We start from the raw sequence: 18392 nt of genomic DNA, 5'->3' as shown, positions 1-18392 counted from the left end.
TGCAGCATTTGAATGGATGGGTGGAAGTCGGCGTGTGAATTTTCTTCCCTGAGGGGCTTCTCAAAACATAGGAGACTCTTTAGTAGGAATAACTTAGAGGCCATGCCCAATACACTGCAAGTCATCATTACAAAAGTCCAGGGTGTTTTTGACTGGTCTTATGAATCTTGAACAGTGTAATGGATTTACTCCTAGGAGATGATTCAGAAATGGGAAGTTTGGGCCCCTGCCATTCCTGTGTGGGGTTGAGATTAGAAGTGACTTCGGTCTCTTGGGTCGTCAGTTCCAGGACAGCAGGTGCTGCTTGCACAGGTCCTGACCTCTTCAAGAATTAGCTGAGGTCACTGTCTTCATGCAGGGGCTAGGCGTCCCCGCCTAAACCTCCAGCTGCTCCCAGAAGGACGAGGGTCAGCCTCTGAAGCCTGTTGGACGGCGTCAGGCAGCTTTTGTTCCCTAGGCTTTCAGTTCTCCAGTCCCTTCTCTGAAAAAGCGAAAGTTTTCTGGAATTGTTTCTTTGTAGGAAATTAAACTTAACGTGTTGAGACGTATTTCCAAGCCTGTTAAGAAAAGCCTCAACCAGTGATATGGGATTGTTTACCTGGCATCTCATCCACACATCGGGCTTGCTTGGTGCCAGAAAATGGAAACATAGTGCAGGTATTCTACGATTGGAGGGACCTAATGAAATAGTAGAGTTTACCGATGCTGTGCTCTTAAAAAGAAATAGTAATAATCTTAATGACCGCACACTGTGGGCCCAAGAATCATCCTGACTGTGTAATTTTTAAAATAGTTTTATTTATTTCAGAAAGCCTGAGCGGGGGTGGGGGAGGGGCAAAGGGAGAGAGAGTGAAAGAGGCAGAATCCCCACTAAGCATGGAGCCCTGGGCTGGATCTCACGACCGTGAGATCATGACCCTGAGATATTACCTGAGCCAAAATCAAGAGGCGGACACTTAACAGACTGAGCCACCCAGGTGCCCCTGGCTCTGTACTCTTTTCACATTGCTCTGTACTTAGCTAGGCTTGGGAATGGATCTCCTAATTTTGGTAGTCTGTCAACATACTGTGCTCTGGTGAACATCTGTTTAAACTGTCTAGCCTTCCTTCCCTTGAACACTGCACACCAAGTGAACATGTGGCTGTTCGTTAAATACACAGTCGTGAGTGTCAGATAGTTTCTAAACTTGCAAAAAGTGTGGACTTAGGAGGAGCCTAGCGAGGCTCCCGCGAGGCTTCTGGAATCAGCATCAAATCCTGGCTGCTGTACTAATTAGCCCTGACTTCAGATAAATTACTTTACTTCTCCGGGACTCCCTTTCGCTGACTATAAAATGGGTTGTGAGGGTGTGGTGGCCATTAAGATGTGCTTTGCTAACCTTCAACTATAATTGACCAAGGGCCCCAGGCCCTGTGCTCTGATATCTATCTTTGGGGTTCCCTGAGGCCAGGCCCCTGCGGCTGTTCCTAGCCTAGTCAGTGTGGCGGGGATATTAAGGTAGATCCAATCCTGGGCCACACGAAGCTCTTTTATTTACTGCTGTGGCTCGTGGACTCTTTGATGGCTTTGCCTCCCTGTCCCTTTGTGATGTTTCCAGCCAACCTGCTGCCTGTCTCTTCCCTGGCCTCACATGGCATCATGGTCTCAGGACTCTCGCAGTTGAATCCAGCTCCCTCCCTCTTATCCCTCATTATGAGCAGTTCCCCTGATAATAGGGTTGTCAGGTTAAGCAACAATTAAACATCACAGTGTCCAGTTAGATGGGAATTTAAGATAAACAACAAATCAATTTCTTTGAAAGGTATACCTTAACTTTTAGTAGACTCATATTTTATCTGGCCAAAAATTAGAGGACATTTAATTCCCTTCTTGGCATCTGAGGGTGCTAATCATTGTACCCACCTCAGAGGTAGAATTGAATCACTAAAAGATGTCATTAGAGCTGGCTTGGCGCATACTAAGTGCTCGATAATTAGTGGTTTTTATCAAAGTCAGAGGGTGTGATGGATACTGAATGTGCTCTCCTTGGGTCCTGTAGCCTTGCTGTCAAGGTGGCCGTGGGGACCGGTTGGGCTCCAGGCTGTGTGCCAGGTACAGGTCATCTCCCCGACACAGGGTGGTCTGTTGCAGGTGGTGAAGCTTGAGTAACCCACGCAGAGAGGGTGACCCTGTCAGCAGAGGGGCTCTGCTCTCTTAGCTCCCTGCCCATCACTCTTTCTTCGTTACTGCCTGTTTCTTCTTTCCTCTGCTTGCTTTTTTTTTAAGATTTTATTTACTTATTTGGGAGAGACAGAGAGTGCATGCACAAGTGGGGGAGGAGGGGCAGAGGGAGAGGGAGAAGCAGGCTCCCTGCTGAGTGGGGACCCCCCCCCCCCCCGCGTATTGGGGCTGGATCCCAGTTCCCAAGATCATGACCCGATCCTAAGGCAGATGCTTAACCAACTGAGCCACCAAGGCGCCCCTCCTCTGCTTTATTTCTTACCATCTTCTGTTTCCCCATTGTGTTATGGCCTTGTACAAAGAGCCAGGCCTGGTCATCGGAAAACCAGAACGCTCTTTTCCCTCTGGCAAGCCTCCAGAAGTTGTGCTTCAAGTTATTCTTTGCTCTGTTTCTCTTTTTAATTGTTTTCCTATTCTTTTTTATCACTAGCTCGTGCTTGCTTTTCCTTTGAACTATTAGGTTCTGAAGTAGTCTGGTTGCTTGAGAATTCTGGAGGTTTGATCCGGATAACAGAGGTGATGTAACTGAATTATGTAGGAGTAGAGACCAATGGGACAGACGAGGCGTTTCATTGTTACTGAGGAGGAGAGAATTTTTAAGCTCAAAACAAAATGCCTTGGACACTTGGAATAGATTCTGGATGTTTAAATCTTATGTTTTAGGACCAGAGTCATATGAGATACTCGGTAGCAGTAATACTTTATTTGATTTACATTTCCCTAAGACCCAGAAAATAGTAATTTCAAAATACTATGTGAACATCAGTTATTTTTTAGCAAAGAAGACTTTGTAATGAATTTGCCCCCCCCCCCCCGCCTTAATAATAGCAAACTTGCGTGTGCATTAAACTTCCTACATTGGTGCAAATGAGGGGGAGCAAAATTTGCCACTTCAAAATGTGTCTCTTTGGCATGTGGATTATTTTAAGCTGATTCTTTTTAAGAAAGAGCAGGCTCAGGAAGAACCTTTCACTTCCCCCTCAAATGTCTTAAAGAATCTAGATAGGGGCACCGGGGTGGCTCAGTCATTGAGCGTCTACCTTCGGCTCAGGGCGTGATCCCAGCGTTCTGGGATCGAGCCCCGCATCAGGCTCCTCCGCTATGAGCCTGCTTCTTCCTCTCCCACTCCCCCTGCTTGTGTTCCCTCTCTCTCGGTGGCTGTCTCTGTCAAATAAATAAAATCTTTAAAAAAAATAAAAGAACCTAGATAGAGAATCTTCTCCAGAAAAGAAGCTATCACCATAGATAACTATAGTATAATGTGAACTAGGTATGGTAGACAGAAGGAACCTAGCAGTGTCTGTTTGATCAAAGTCCTCTCTCTGTCCCTTTGTTTTTGGGTGGCCCAGTAAATGTTTACGAAACATTTAGTCTTTATTCCTACAAATTGTCTTCCTTCTCTTTATAGCATCAGACCTATACCCTCCCTTCCTCAGTCCAGAATGACATATAAACCTCATTTTGCCTGTCTTTGAAATCTCCCATGTTTATGTGGATTCCCTGTGCATGTGTAATTACATTTGATTTTTTGCCTGTTTATCCGTCTTATGTCAGTTTAATTCATAGACCAGCCAGAAGAACCTTGAAGGTAGAGGAAAATTACCCGTGGCAAAAATATAATCAGAAGCAGAGGAAAAATCTCTCTCTACCCTTCAAGGTCTTCTGGGTGGACTAAGAATTGAATTGATGTGAGACAGATTAACATGAGCTAAACCCAAGATTTTATATTCTTACAGAGGCCCAGCAATGAAATTGAGACCTAAAGAAATGATCAGGTGGGCAGTTTTTATACCTTTTAGACAAAGAGACAATAAATCTGAGTTCACAGGACAGAAAAAACTTCACTTTGAGAGCTTCAATTAGTAAGGAACTCTAAACAGAATTTGGGCTGTGGTAGCAGGTCAGTAAAAAAAATAATCAGGGTTGTTTAAACAGCCTTCTTGGTTCTAAGTTTCCCATCTCTGGTGATAAGCATGTTTCTTTACCTCCTGCTACAGGAAGGTACCTTTCATGTGGGAGACTGACTTCCTGCTTTCAGGGGGACAGAGGAGGTTCTGAGTGTCCTTGTATAACTTTTATTTAAAATGATATGCCAGGGGGCGCCTGGGTGGCACAGCGGTTAAGCGTCTGCCTTCGGCTCAGGGCTTGATCCCGGCGTGATGGGATTGAGCCCCACATCAGGCTCCTCTGCTGTGAGCCTGCTTCTTCCTCTCCCACTCCCCCTGCTTGTGTTCCCTCTCTCGCTGGCTGTCTCTATCTCTGTCAAATAAATAAATAAAATCTTTAAAAAAAAAATAAAATAAAACGATATGCCAGGGGAGTACCTATTGGGGCAGCCTGCCTCTGGCCCTTACAATCACAAATACTGGTCCTACAATTGAACCTAAACTTCATGTCTCCACGAAGTCTTAGGATCATAGTGCTAAACGGGTTTTGAAAGGCAATTGAGCAAAACATTCTGCTCTTAAGCAAAGGCAAGTTGTTCCAACAAGATCAAAATCAAATATATTTCAAAGTTTCTGGGGAAGGTTTGCATAACCTGAGGCAAAATGTAAATTCTTGAGCTTTTGTTATATTTAACAAAATTGCAAACTGAGTTAAAGAATGGGTGTATTCATCTTGTCCATTAATAGTCTGTGATATGTTTGATGGTTAATGAGATGTGACATAACATGTAGTCTGTGATTATTTTGGGGTGTCTTTGGAGTTTTTTTCCCTACTAATGATGAGATTTTTCTTAGTATTATACTCTGGATTTAGAACACATTCCTAAGGCATAGAGTGTGGTAAGAAGAGGCTGGGATTTTGAATTAGAAAACCTGATTCTAGTGCTTTTCTCTGCAGTTTAATCCCTTGGGCAAGTCCCTTAGCTTGGACTTTGCCTTCCTCGTCTGTAAAATGGTAATACTAATATGTGCCTCCATTTTTTTAACCAATTTTTTTTTTTGTAGCTTGAAGGCAAATTGTATAAAAAAGGGCTGCGTAACAAGTTCCTGTTACTATTGTATGAGGAGGAATGTTCATATGATTTGTCCCTCATAAGGAGAAACTGCATATTTGTTGTTAATTCCATTCATTTATGACAGTGCTTATCTCTGAGACAAGCGATCCTTAAACAAGTTACAAAATAAAAAAGGGAGAAGTATATGAACAGCATTCCTGGTAGGTGAGGCTTCGGTTCTCTTCCCATTATGCCGTCAGCACATCAGCCCCGAGTACTTGGTGACACTATTACTGCATCATTGTGCTCATTATCTCCTTGACTCCTCCCCACAAATTCACAGAATTGTGAGTCATTATCCCCATTGCAGGTGATGTGACTAATGCTTAGAAAGATAGGGAACTTGGCCAAACCTCACTATTAGTAAGCGGGAGAAAAATTTTGAGTCTAGAGATTTGGGTTCCAGAATCCATACTCTGAACACTTGATAACTTTGCCTTTGAACTCACAAGTCACCAGGTTTGGGAATGATTTGTTCATGGGTGCATCTCTTCTCCCAGAACTCCTGGGAATATCAAGAATATCGAGGTCCTTTGGCTGGGCCGGGTCTGATCTAAAAATGGAAAATTCTTATTGTCATGCTAATGGATGAACACAAATTTTTATGGACTTTACCTGATATTTAAGAGGAAGGAAAATTTTTCCTCTACCCTCTTAGTTTCAGTAACTGTGGTATGTGAATGAAATTGGCAAAGAGCAGATTAACAAGAGAAAAAAAAATAGATATTAATGATATATAATCATAACATATAACATAATTATAATTATATTATAATTAATTATAATATACTATGTTAGTAATTTTACATGTATGAAAGACTTGACAGAAAAGAAATGAAAACCCCAAAGAAGCAGTTAGACTGGAGTCTTATGTACCTAACTTAGTAGGAAAAAAGGAGTGGGAGAAAAGGCAGTTCTGGCAAATGACTTTCTGGAAAGATAAAGAGGCCCTTAGGAAACTAGATAGAGATGTGCTATTCTGTGACAATGCCTGTTTGGGTGTGATAATTCAGAGATCTTCTCAGGGAGGGTATTAATGACAAACTGAGTTCTTTTGGGAAGCTCCGCTTTTAAGTAGATAAGGGATTTCAGGGACCCAGCCTTCAGCTCAAAATGATTCTTATGTCCAAATGACATATTTTGGGATGGCATATTGTAATCTCTTTGGGTCTGTTTGAGAACTAAGTTCTCAAGTTCACATACAAATGGGATATTTAGAGTCACCATCCCTTGGCGCAATCTGTGAAGACAGTCTTACTCCCTTTGCAGCTGGTAAGCAAATCCTTTGTAGGGAGGGCTTCATCTCTGGAGGCAGTGCATGGAAAAGCCCCCTCGGGGACAGAAGGTAGGCCTGTAGGCTGGGGACCCTGGCTGGCTGGAGGGGCTGCTTCCTGCGAAGGTCACATGGTGCGAGCAAGGACCTTGGCAAAAGGCAGACTCGGAGCGGTTGAGAGGGGGCAGGTGGGAGAGCAGTGATAGCCCAAGGCTGAATGGTGTATGATAATTCTCTCCCCTGGACTTCTCACATCACAGGTAAATCTGTATATTAGGAACTTACATTGGATCTTTTGAGGAAACTGATGAGGACAGTGGTGTCCAGGACCCAGAACTGGCAACACAAGTACCACAAAGAAGTAAAAAATGGGGACAGTAAACCTATCAAACAAGAAAAGGCATTCTTTTAGAGCGAAGCTAATACTAAAGAAAAACACAACAAACCACACATGTAATGGTTAATTTTATGTGTCAGTCTGAATGGGTTAAGAGCTGCCCAGATACCTGAGTGTGTCCGTGATGGTGTCTTAGGAAGAGGTTAGCATTTGAGTCAGTAGCTTCAAGTGAAGATCGCCTTCACCAGTGTGGGTAGACATCCAACCCTGTGGGGCCAAATAGAACAAAAAGGGGGAGAAGGGGCAAAGTTGTGCTCTGTTTTTGAGCTGTGGTAGCCATCTTCTCCTGCCCTTGGACATCAGAGCTCCATATTCCCAGGCTTTTAAACTCAGACTGAAGTATACCTCGGGCTTTTTTCGTTTTCCAGCTTGGAGATGGCATAGTATGAGACTTCACAGCCTCTATAATTGCATGAGCCAGTTCCTCTAATTACTTTCTACTTATATATCTCGATATATCCTATCGGTTCTGTTTCTATGGCAAATTCTAATATAATACACTATGCCATATAGGGTACTTTAATAAATTCGAGAAGGAACAATATCATCCAGAGTATGTTATCTGACCATACTTGTCAGTACAATTAGAAATCAGTAACAGAAGAATAGCTTAAACATCTCATATGTTGGAAACCAAGTAACATTACTAAATAAATCTTAGGTTTAAAAAGAACTCAAATTTAAAGAAAGACAGATACCGTATGATTTCACTCCCGTGTGGATTTTAGGAAACAAAACAGACGAAAAGAGACTGGGAGGCAAACTGTGAGAGACTCTTAACAATAGAGAACAAACAGAGGGTTGATGGAGGGAGGTAGGTGGGGGATGGGCTAGATGGGTGATGGGCATTAAGGAAGGCACTTGTCGTGTTGAGCACCAGGTGTTGTATGTAAGTGATGAATCAGTGAATTCTACTCCAGAAACCAATATTACACTCCATGTTAACTAACTAGACTTTAAATAAAAATTTGGAAGGAAAAAAGAAACTTAAAAATAAAAAATAAAATAAAAAGAACTCAAAAAAAATATAAGAAATATTTGGAACCAAATGACATGAGAGATGAGAGCTGCAGATATGGACCCTCATGGAGTGAAGTCAGGTTGACAAATCTCTAAGGTGCAAGAAGACCAAAACTGTCATATGAATGGGCACTAGAATCAACCTATTGCTAGAGAATTCCAAGGCTTTACTTGCAGTATTTTACCACCAATGATGTTGCAGCGTCTCTACCGAGTAAGTACCGGATACTGGGAATACCCCTACTTTTCTGGAAGGATATGTTGGTGTGTGATCACTTGGGTGATGATAAGTCCTGGATGTCCTGGGACAGTTGCCGTTTACACCCTCTGTCCTGGTGAAACCACCTTTTACTCTCAGAAGCATCATGCTGTGAATGATGGCCGTGATCTGGAGATGTTGATATTTTTGTATTAAATGGTGCATTTGTAAAATCATCATTATGGTTTTCTTTTGGTAATTGTCTTGCGTAATTGTTCCATTATTACCATTTTGACTGATTTGTTCTTCTCTTCATTCGTTACCAAGCTTTTTTCCCCCATGGGAAGTTGGAAAGGCGGAGGTGGGCAGGCTGTGGGGGTCTTAGTCCCCTCAGATGGAGAGCAGTCAGAAAAGTTTGAGTCCTTTTTCTCTGAGGCCCCTCCCTGTTGTGAGGCTGATTTCCTGTTTCCATGCGTTCTCATTTCTGTTCAGAAGAGCACGCGTCTCGGGATTCCTCACACTTCCATACACCAAGAAATGTCCTTGATGCCGATGTAGCATATTTAATTTTAAACTTCACCACCACTGTATTTGTATTTCCTCAGGCGGACAAAGGACCACAAATTGATGGGATTCACCCACTAGGCCCTGAGAGGCTCCCCATCCTGGGAGCCAACCACGTGGTATTTCGAGGACCTCTTCCTTTGGTTTGGAAGCACAAACCTCTCCTTACCTCTGGAGACGCTCTCCGCTCAGGCTCTGCTTGCGACGTGCGCTAGTGAGTTTACATCAGGGAAATCTGTGGTTTGAGTTGTCCTCTGACATCCCTCAGTGAACATTTTTTTTCCTGCTCTGTACTGATGGTGGTTTAGATATCTGTCTTGCCATAAATAAATCAGCAATAGGCATAACCAGTGTGTTGGGTAACCGTAAAGGCAAGTCCTAGGTCACATCCTCAGCCCCGAATAGGAATGTGGGATGACCTGAGCTGAATGCAACATTGGCTGCCGTTTCCTACTGCTTAGAGCCCCTGGACTTGGATTTTGCTTGCATCGAATGCACCTTCACCTCATGGTGTCCAACCAGGGTCAGTTTGGCTTTAATATATGACTGGAGTAAGTGAGTGACGCTGGATTCCCACTCCCAGCTCTAGAAATTTCAGGAGCTTTGATAAAGATCTCAGGATCTGTTTCAGCGAACATCTTCCTCCCAAGGGTTCTGTCGTAGGCATTCCTTGGACTGCGCTGTTTTGGGGTGGGGGTGGGGGGGCCGATGCTGTTAAAATCAGCATCATGTGAGTTAATGTGAGTTAATGCCTAGGAAAGTGCATAGTTACTGACTGGAAGCCAAATCAAGAAACTCCTCCTCAGAGTGAGGCCCATGGTTTCAGCTTCATCAAATTCCGGAAGGTGTGTTGAGGCAGGCCTGTGTTTTCTCCAGGGCGAGACAAAGTTAGGGAACAGGGTCCCCATGACAGCTTGAAAGGTAGATGCAACTTAATTTCTAGGAAAATGAGCAGCTAATGCTTCCAAGTGTTTCAACCTGGGGCAGTGTTTGTGTCCCCGCTGACTCAATTAGGGTCTCATCAGGGAATTAACAGTGTCTAGTTATACTGTTTGGGGGTGTGTTCATTAGTAGTGTCAAGTAACAAATATAAATAATACCATCAAACGTGAAATAAAGTGTTCATAGGATCCTAGCTCTGTAATGAAAACCATATTCCTGGGAGGGAGCGCTAACTTGCACCCATTCACCTCCTCAGACCAGTACAGGTGTGTGTGAACAAAAACATCCACATGATAAGCTCCCAGATTTGAAAGGAAGCAAAACCTTCTACAGCAAGTCCCCTTTGCTCAGTGCTGGCTGCTTGGCCACCAGAAAATTATTTAACCTCAGCATCTCAGGTGCTGTGTGTGAAGTTGGAAGCAGAGGATGGGAGCAACATGTTTTGTCCTTTAGAAACGTCACGGGTTGATCTATTAATATTTACCCACATGCCAGGAAGTCTTTCATTTGTAAAAAGCCTGATGGTACCCAAACAAAAGACTGTAAAAATATTGATTTAGATAGAGATGCACCTCCTCTTTTTCCAGGAAGACCGTGTTCCTGGTTCTTTGTGTTCACCTCAGTAGCAGGTGTGGTAACATGGGAATATTTACTTGGAACGGAACCAGATAGGAAGCTGACAGACAGCCTTTCACACAAATCTATTCAAGCCATCACGGGTTCTCATCTGAATGCTAACGCAGCTTCCTTAATGTCGTCACCGTATTGTACGTCTGTGCCCTTTTATAGGTTCAGGGGCTTTTCAGGTTCCCTTACTTCCTGTTCACCACCATTTCCACAGGTGGTATTTAAAACTTCTAACCTACCCTTGGGCTCCATGTAAAAATGGGTGACTTCAGTTCTCTTTTCTGGGGGGTGGGGGAGACTTCAGTTCTGATTGGACCCAGTCATGTTCTTTCCTTCCCTGGCTAAGTCAGGAGAGGCTATGTTGCAAAGAATCATCTTCGGGAGAGGGCAACTTGGCATGGGATTTGGATTCCTACCTAATTTCACATTCTGCCCCGTAAAAGGAGAAACGATTCCATTGCTTGAGAAGGTTTACAGTTGTTACAGACCTGTTTTCACATTGTTTATTCTTGGAAACGAATTATTCCTGACCTTGAAAGTACAAGGGGAAAAACTCAGGAACCTGGAGGGGGCTCAGGCCCCTCAGAAAGTCTATTCGTAGTGTTACTTTCTTCCGAAACATCATTCACAAGTCCATTGGTGCAGTAGGGTCACAGGCCTTCAAGACAGACCGGCCTTACGCTGGATTTTGTGGCGGCATCACAGAAAATAGTGTTCGAGGAAAGCCTGAAAATCATACACGGCTCCTTAAGCATGCAAAAGGATGTAAAATACAATTGAAAATCTCGCTGAAGGTTCTTCAAGAGTTAAACAGTGGCAGCAAAAGGAGGTGTATGCTGACCCAAAGCTTGATTGACTTCTTTTTACCAAGACTGCCGGTAGGAGTCTGTCCCTGAGCCGCTGGGCGGGGATGCCTTGACGGGGTCGAGCCCACTAGATCAGTGTTGGACAGGGCAAGGCAGGTAGAAATCACCTCGCATTTCCTTGTGAGTTAATCCCTCTTCCTCGTTATTTCATTTTCTTCACTCCATGGTGCCTCCTGGATTTACACAGCATTTTATTGACTTGAGCAGACACTCGGCTTTGATGGTCCAATCAGTACTCTGCCTTCAATTTTCTTCTGTCAGTAAACGACCTCTCTGGAACAACTGCCTGGCAAACAAATTGGGTCACAATATGCTTGTCGGTAAAGCTGACAGCACATCACAGACTCCACGCAACGTGACACGGATCAGCCGTGTCAGAGCCCCAGCGTTATCATGTGACTGTTGTTCTTAGTTCTTAGTGTAGCACGAAATATCTTAATTACCCGTGGGTGAGTTTAACCCTTGAACGGAAATCTGCTACAGCCTTAAAAATGCGGGGATGTGTAGTGGAAGAAATGCAATTGTTCATTCACTGCTGTGCTCTCCTGAAGTCTATAGAACTATTGAATGCCGAGCAATCTAGGAAATTCCTTCACACCCCTCCCCTGCCAGCCGACTGGCTCTGACTGGCTTCCTAACTGAGCTTTCACTTAATAAATGGCATTTTAACAAGTCCAATGCCGATGGGGAGGCCGACTGGAGCCTGTAAATCTTTTTTTTTTTTTTTTTTGGAAGGGTAGCTCTGAGGGCTAGAATCCTTATCCTGTGTTCAATCTAAAATAACACATTCAAATTTTAATCTTTAGAAACAGAGAATATTGATATCGTTAAGTTTTTTTTCTGGGTTCAGTTACACGAACTTTCCTTCACCGTGGTTGACACGCTGCAGACCTAGCCTGGCACCAGCGTTGGATATAACCTCGTTCCCCTGCAGACCAGCCAGCCCCTTGCTGGCAAAACTCTTCTTCATCTGGATCTCTTCCCGCACAGAGGGCAAAGCGATTTGTCTTCTTTGGAATAGATAGGTGTTCTCAATATTGACCTGCCTTCCTTTCCCATAATGGTTCTGCTTTATTCACTGTCAGGGTGGTTCCACACCATAACACTTCTGATTGGGAAGCTCATTTCAGCTCATTTTCAGCAAAAGACTTTCAGCAGAGGGCTAGTGTCCATTGAATCCACTGGTTTGTTTTTTTTTTCTTTTTTTACCACATACTCCATTAGTCAGAGCTGCTGGCTTAATTAGCCATGGTGTGGCCTTACTGAAGACCCTGTTAGGCTCCCCGTTAGGAGAGACACCCTGAAAGCATGGGGTTTTTACCTTAGAGCTTGCAGCGGACGCTACGAAGAAGTCCATATACATGAGTCTCTCCTATAGCCTCCCAACGCAGGTTGGAGGTAGAAGTGGCTCCTTTCGCTATTACAATAACTCATGTATGGAATTCTTGCTTTTTCTCTCTCCAGTGTTGAGCTCTGCTGGTTTGGAAGTTGTGGTTCCCAGGGACACATGTTTTCATTGAACTAGAAGTGAACACTGCCAAATACCCATTTTGGTCTACTAACACCATTGAACCAACAGGCAACCAACACAGCAACAACAAAAAACGAAGGGAAAAAAAAAGGTTCTGGGAATTGAGATCCTTTAAGAATAGAGATTTAGATCACCTAACCTCATAAAGAATAGTGAACAGCTGTGGTTCTTTATGAAGGCAAAGAAAAAATGAAATGGGTAGTTAAAGGAGGTTATAAAAATATCTTTGTGATTATTTACAGAAATGAAGACTAGCAGCTATGCATATTTTCTTTCTTGCCGTGTGTGTGTACAAACATATCTGTATGGTACATTAGCATAAATGTGTATATCGTAACAGTTTTTTTTTTTTCGTTTCTCTCATCCTTCCCTTTAATATTTTATTCAAGATTTGCTGGAGGCTAAGTTTAGAATATAGTCATTAAGGAACAGACTGTTCTGATGGGGCTGTGACCAAATGTGAGGAATAATTAATAAAAATAATATTATTAATTACTTCAAATTATTTAAAAGGAACTCATTATTGTTTAAAGGGAGCTCTGAATTCATTATTCCCCCCCCCATTTGGTCTAATTACACATAGAAATGTCCCCCTGGAGTGATAAGACCAGGAAACAGGGACAAGGCCGTGGCGGGCAGTGGGGGAGCTGGAGTCCTGGGGAAGGGCCCAGTCCCGCTCAGGGCAGGAGTTAGAGAGGCCCAGGTGCAAGATTTCCTCTGCCCTCTTCAGGTGTACCTGGCAGGCGCTGAATGTGTCACGGAATTCCGTAAAGCACCTGTGCACGCCACCTGTCCAGGTAGCCCTCCAGAGCGGCAGGCCCTGGCTGATGGGCTCTGAGGCTGGACGCAGATCCTCGAGAAAAGGGCCTTCCTCCTCTTCCTCCTCCTGCCTTCCTGGCCCTCGAGACTCCTCCTCCAGCCTCTCCGACTCTGCCCGCATCGCTGCCCGCTCATCTACGTGACTGGGGCCTGCACCCCTTCTTCCTTGGAGAAGGGGTGAAAGAGGACAAGTTCGGCCTCAGTGCGGGGGGCATTGCAACTGGGCGCCTCTGTGCTCCCACGAAGAGCAGAGCCAGGGCCCCCTCCCTTTCCAGTCTTTGATTGCGAGGCTTGGAATCGCCCACACCTGGGTACCGGGGAGCAGGAAGCTCCCGGCGGCGGCGCTGTTTGGAGGCCGGGTAGTCCCGCAGCTCGCCGGAGTTGCCGTACCGCCGAGACGGACCCCGCGCAGGTTGGGACCTGGCGTCGCATCATTTTCAGGTAAGGGCAAGGATATCTTCTCTATGTCAAGTCTAGTTGCGCCTTGTTGGCCGCGAACCCGCAGTTGAGTTTCTTGCGCAGGCGCCCATGTATGCATAGAAGAGCGTGCATGGCTCCTGAGGAGCCAGACGGGTGGCTAGTAGCCAGTCATGAAGCTGTGGTCCCTCAGCACGAAGCCTGCCCTTCTAGATTCCGCTTTGTGGTGCTGGCGTCGAAACTTCTAGAAACCATTTCTGTGGCTCCAGCCCTTCTGCGTTAGAGTCAGCTAATAGGGGGCACTAGCGAGGGCCATGAGGCTGGAAGAAGGGACTGCTCCTTCCTGTTTGCTCCTGAGACCTTGACTTCTTTCTGTGCCAGTGTCACCTCATTTTCACTTCTTCACCCTGACGGTGGCAGCTGCTGAACCCACTTTGCAGTTGTCCCTGCATTTGCAGAACCAGCCTCGCTGTGCCCCTCTGAGCCATGAGTGCCACCCGTGTGCCCCTTCCTCAGATGGCTGACTTCAGCTCCCTGGAGCCCCTCCTGAGCGTCCAAGCTTTATAATGGTTTCAGCCACTTTGCTCTTGTTCCCCAGAGCCTAGGTTTGCTTCCTGTGTGCTGTCTTGGTGTTCTGTCTCCCTTTTCTGTTACCAAGTTGACAGTTCTTTAAACCTGCTTCATCGTCCTTGGGATAGGGTGTTCTCTGGTGTGGGCCTTCCATTTCTTTCCAAGATGGGCTTAACAGGGACGAGATTTGACTTCTCATCAGTGTCAAACGTTGAGCAATGGCCGAAGTAAAACCATTGTGTCGCTGAAGTAGTTACAAGTAAAAATTTGTGCCTACACCAAAAAGACTGAAACCTGCTCAGACTAAACATGGAATGAAGCTCAGGTGTTATAAAGTATTTAAAGTTATGTGGTGAGAAGGCAGTGACTGTTTTTTCTTCGCAGTGATTGGTTATAATGTTAGAATTTTCTTAAGGAATAGGGAATTGGTCAGTGGTTATTTCTTATCAACCTTGGGAAACAGGTCAAGTTGTGCCTCTGATTTTCAGAGGTATATACAAGAAATGATCCAGGTGAAGTTAGTCTTGCAAAATAAGCTCAGTTAAGCTTTGCCTGTGTGACTAAACTGGTTTTGTTGACTCAGGGAATTTTCAGGGCTGGTCACCATTTGTTTTTGATTTTAACACTTGAAACAACCAAACAATCCTGACAAATTATAGAAACAATGGTTTTAAAGACTCTGGAAAGCAGGTAATGAAGGACAGTCATGCCTGAGAGGAGGGAGACAAGAGAGGTGAGCCCTACTGTTGTTGGTCCGGCTCCCTGCCTGGAGACAGTTTTCAGGTTGTGGTGGCAGGAGGAGAACCGAGCCAGAAACGAGCTGCTGAAATGGATCTGGGAGTCGGCCCAGGTGGGTAGAGTTCACAGAGCAGAGCCCTGGCAGGTAGAGAATCTCTCTTTAAAAGGCATTAAGAGAAGGAAAAGATAGGGGTGCCTGGGTGGTTCAGGCGGGCGTTTGCCTTTGGCTTGGGTCATGATCCCAGAGTCCCAGGATCGAGCCCCGAGGCGGGCTCCCTGCTCAGCGGGGTGTCTGCTTCTCCCTCTTCTCCCTCTGCCCCTCCCCCAGCTTGCGCACGGGCTCTCTCTCTTTCTCAAATAAATAAAATCTTAAAAAAAAAAAAAAGAAGGAAAAGATAAACCACAGTCTGGAAGAAAACAGTTGCAAATCACGTATCTCATAAAGGACTTGAATCCAAAATATATAATGAAACGTCAAAGCTCAATAATAAGAAACGGTTCTATAAAAACGGACAGAAGATCTGAACAGACTTCACCAAAGAAGATACACGGATGGTGTCAAGTAACACGTGAAAAGATGTACATCATCATAGTCATTAGGAAGATGCGAATTAGAGCTGCAACGAGGTACCACAGTACACGGATAATAGGAAGTCCGCAGTTGTGGAGACGGGTCATATCAAGTGTCGGAGAGGATGCCCAGGAGCTGGCCCTTTCATGCACAGCGGGTGGGAATGTCAGATAGTGCACTTCGGAACGAGTTTGGCAGTTTCCTAACCAGTGAAGCGTATACCTTCTATCTGACCCAGCCGTTCCACTGCTAGGTGCCTAGCCAAGAGAAATAAAGTGCATGCCCATATGGAGGCTTGTACAGGAATATTCAGAGCAGTTTTGTTTGTAATAAATAAAAACTAGAAACAACCCAAATAGCCATCCACAGGCTGATAAATAAACAATACGCATACACACATTATTCAGCAATAAAAAGGAATGAATTATTGAAACAGGCAAAAAGTTGATAAATGTTAAAATATTCTGAATGAGCACAGACAAAAGAGTACATACAGTATGGTTTATTTATATAAAATTCTAGAAAAGAAAAACAAATATGTGGAGACCAAACACAGATCCGTGGTTGCTTGGGGATGGGTGTTGTAGAGGGGGGCATAATGGGGATTGTGAAGGAATCACTTTTGGGGGTGATGGGTACACTTATTGTCTTGATTGTGGTGACGGTTTTGCAAGCATGTACTTACGTCAGAACTTAAATTCTACACTTTAGACATGCAGAGTTTACTGGATATAAATTATACCTCAACCGAGGTATTAAAAATTAGAAATAAAACGAATTACAGTGCTTTGACAGTGATTCTGGTTAGCTAACACTGCACACACATTGCTTTCGGCAGCTAACCTATTTCTCTCCTGTTTCTGCTGCTTTGGAATGCACTCTCGCTAGGGTAGCTCAGCTTTCGGTCCTGGGGAAGAATTTTGTTGCTTCCTTCTGTGGTCCATGTACGTGCAGAAAACAAGGAATAGAGTCCACACTCGTAATCTTTAAGTGGAAAAATTGCAGTGGCGTAATGAGATCACTGCCTGACCAGGGCATCAGAGTGAGGGAGGACAAGAGCCTACGTTGCTTAGGTCCAGAGGTTATTGGCTCTTCTGTCATCCCATTATCATATGGGGAGGGAAAATGAAGAAAATAGAGGGTTGAATTTATTTATGCGCATGTAGCTTAAGGACAATTAGAAACAGAATGGGGAAAATGTGTGATTGTGGCTTTCTAGAGACAGAAGGGGGCATACTAACGTGTCTGCAAATCAGTGCAGTGGCAGCAGGACAGAGGGATAGGCATGCTTCCCTGTATGACATACTCTGTCACTTTTGTGTCTCAGAAGGGTTTTTATCATCAATTTCGGAAAGAACAGTGAAAGTGACTTTCTGGAGGTATGTGTATATATGTATATATATATACACACACACACACACACACACACCCGTATGGAGGCTTGTACAAGAATATTCATAGCAGTTTTGTTTATAGTAAACAAAAACTAGGTTTGTGTATATATATATATATATATATGTTATTTTTAAAGACACCAAGACCCATTGAGATAGTGGTTTTGTGTATGGCAAGCAAGGGCCATCTTCCCCTCCCACTTTTCATTACCACATACTTGGGATTATTGATAAGGTGAACAGTGTGTGTGTATGTGTGAGAAGACAGACTATATAAAGTGGTTAGAAACATAAAGAAATAAGAGAAACTATAAGAACCAGTGACAACTGTCAGATCTGTGCTTTTTTCAAGTTAGGAAACATCTTGGCGTTTAAAAAATTATCTTCTTTAATTATCAAATAACTGTTCTGCAATGGACAATTTCATCTTCTTAACAAAAGCAAGTATTTTCATGACTTGGTATTCCCTTCCAAGGATTTGTCCATATGGCTGAATATTTTTACTTAGATGTTGTCATGTGATTTTGCACCCACATTTTTTCACTAAGCAGTTGAACATCAAACATCTCTTTGCTGCTTTTTAAAATGTTCTTGGAGGGAAAAAAAATAAACTGTTCTTTGAGGAAATACTTCCCTACAAGGTAGAATTAGACCTGTAACAGCTATCTAGGAGGTGAAAAGCAGACGCTGTAAATTCGGCTGTGCTCACCACGGGTGTCGCTGCCATCTGTCACCATACAATGGCATTACCATGCTGTTGACTTCATACCCTGTGCTGTACGTCTCCTCCCTGTGGTTTACTCATTCCATACCTAGAAGTCTGTACTTCCCACTCCCCTTCACTCTTTTTTGCTCATCTCCCCATACCTCCCCTCTTTGGCAACCACCATTTTGTCCTGTGGGTTTCTTTCTGCTTCTTTTGTTGATGTATTTTGTTTTTTAGATTCCACATGTAAGTAAAATCATAGTATTTGTCTTTCTCTGACGTACTTCACTTAGCACCATACCATCTAGGGCCATCCATGTTCTTTATCCATTCATCTATCAGTGATCACTTGGGTGGCTTCCCTGTCTTGGCTGTTGTAAATAGCGCTGCAATAAACATAGGGGTGCATGTATCTTTTCAAATTAGTGTTTCAGTTTTCTTTGGGTAAATAGTAGTGGAATTTGCTGGAATGTATACGTCTATTTTTAATTTTCTTTTTTTTAAGGAACTTCCCTACTATTCTGTCGTGGCTGCCC

At 43.9% G+C, this 18392-nt stretch overlaps 1 protein-coding gene across 3 annotated transcripts in view; it reads left to right on the top strand.

The window, feature by feature from the left end:
- Positions 1-18392, top strand: part of ALDH7A1 (aldehyde dehydrogenase 7 family member A1) — a 99217-nt gene that overhangs the window by 55607 nt on the left and 25218 nt on the right. Inside the window, exons 19-20 of one of the 3 annotated variants that reach the window (XR_007190485.2) lie at positions 8717-8889; positions 13372-15570. The gene's annotated coding sequence lies outside the window, so the exon portion shown is untranslated. Of the gene's footprint in view, positions 1-8716; positions 15571-18392 lie in introns of those variants that run through there. The other 2 variants (XR_008957462.1, XM_026507860.4) reach the window with 2 other exon arrangements.

This window comes from Ursus arctos, unplaced genomic scaffold, assembly GCF_023065955.2.
Source record: "Ursus arctos isolate Adak ecotype North America unplaced genomic scaffold, UrsArc2.0 scaffold_5, whole genome shotgun sequence".
NCBI classification, from domain to species: Eukaryota; Metazoa; Chordata; class Mammalia; order Carnivora; family Ursidae; genus Ursus; species Ursus arctos.
The sequence above is the reverse complement of the archived record's forward strand: the minus strand, read 5'-3'. Positions and strand labels throughout refer to the sequence as shown.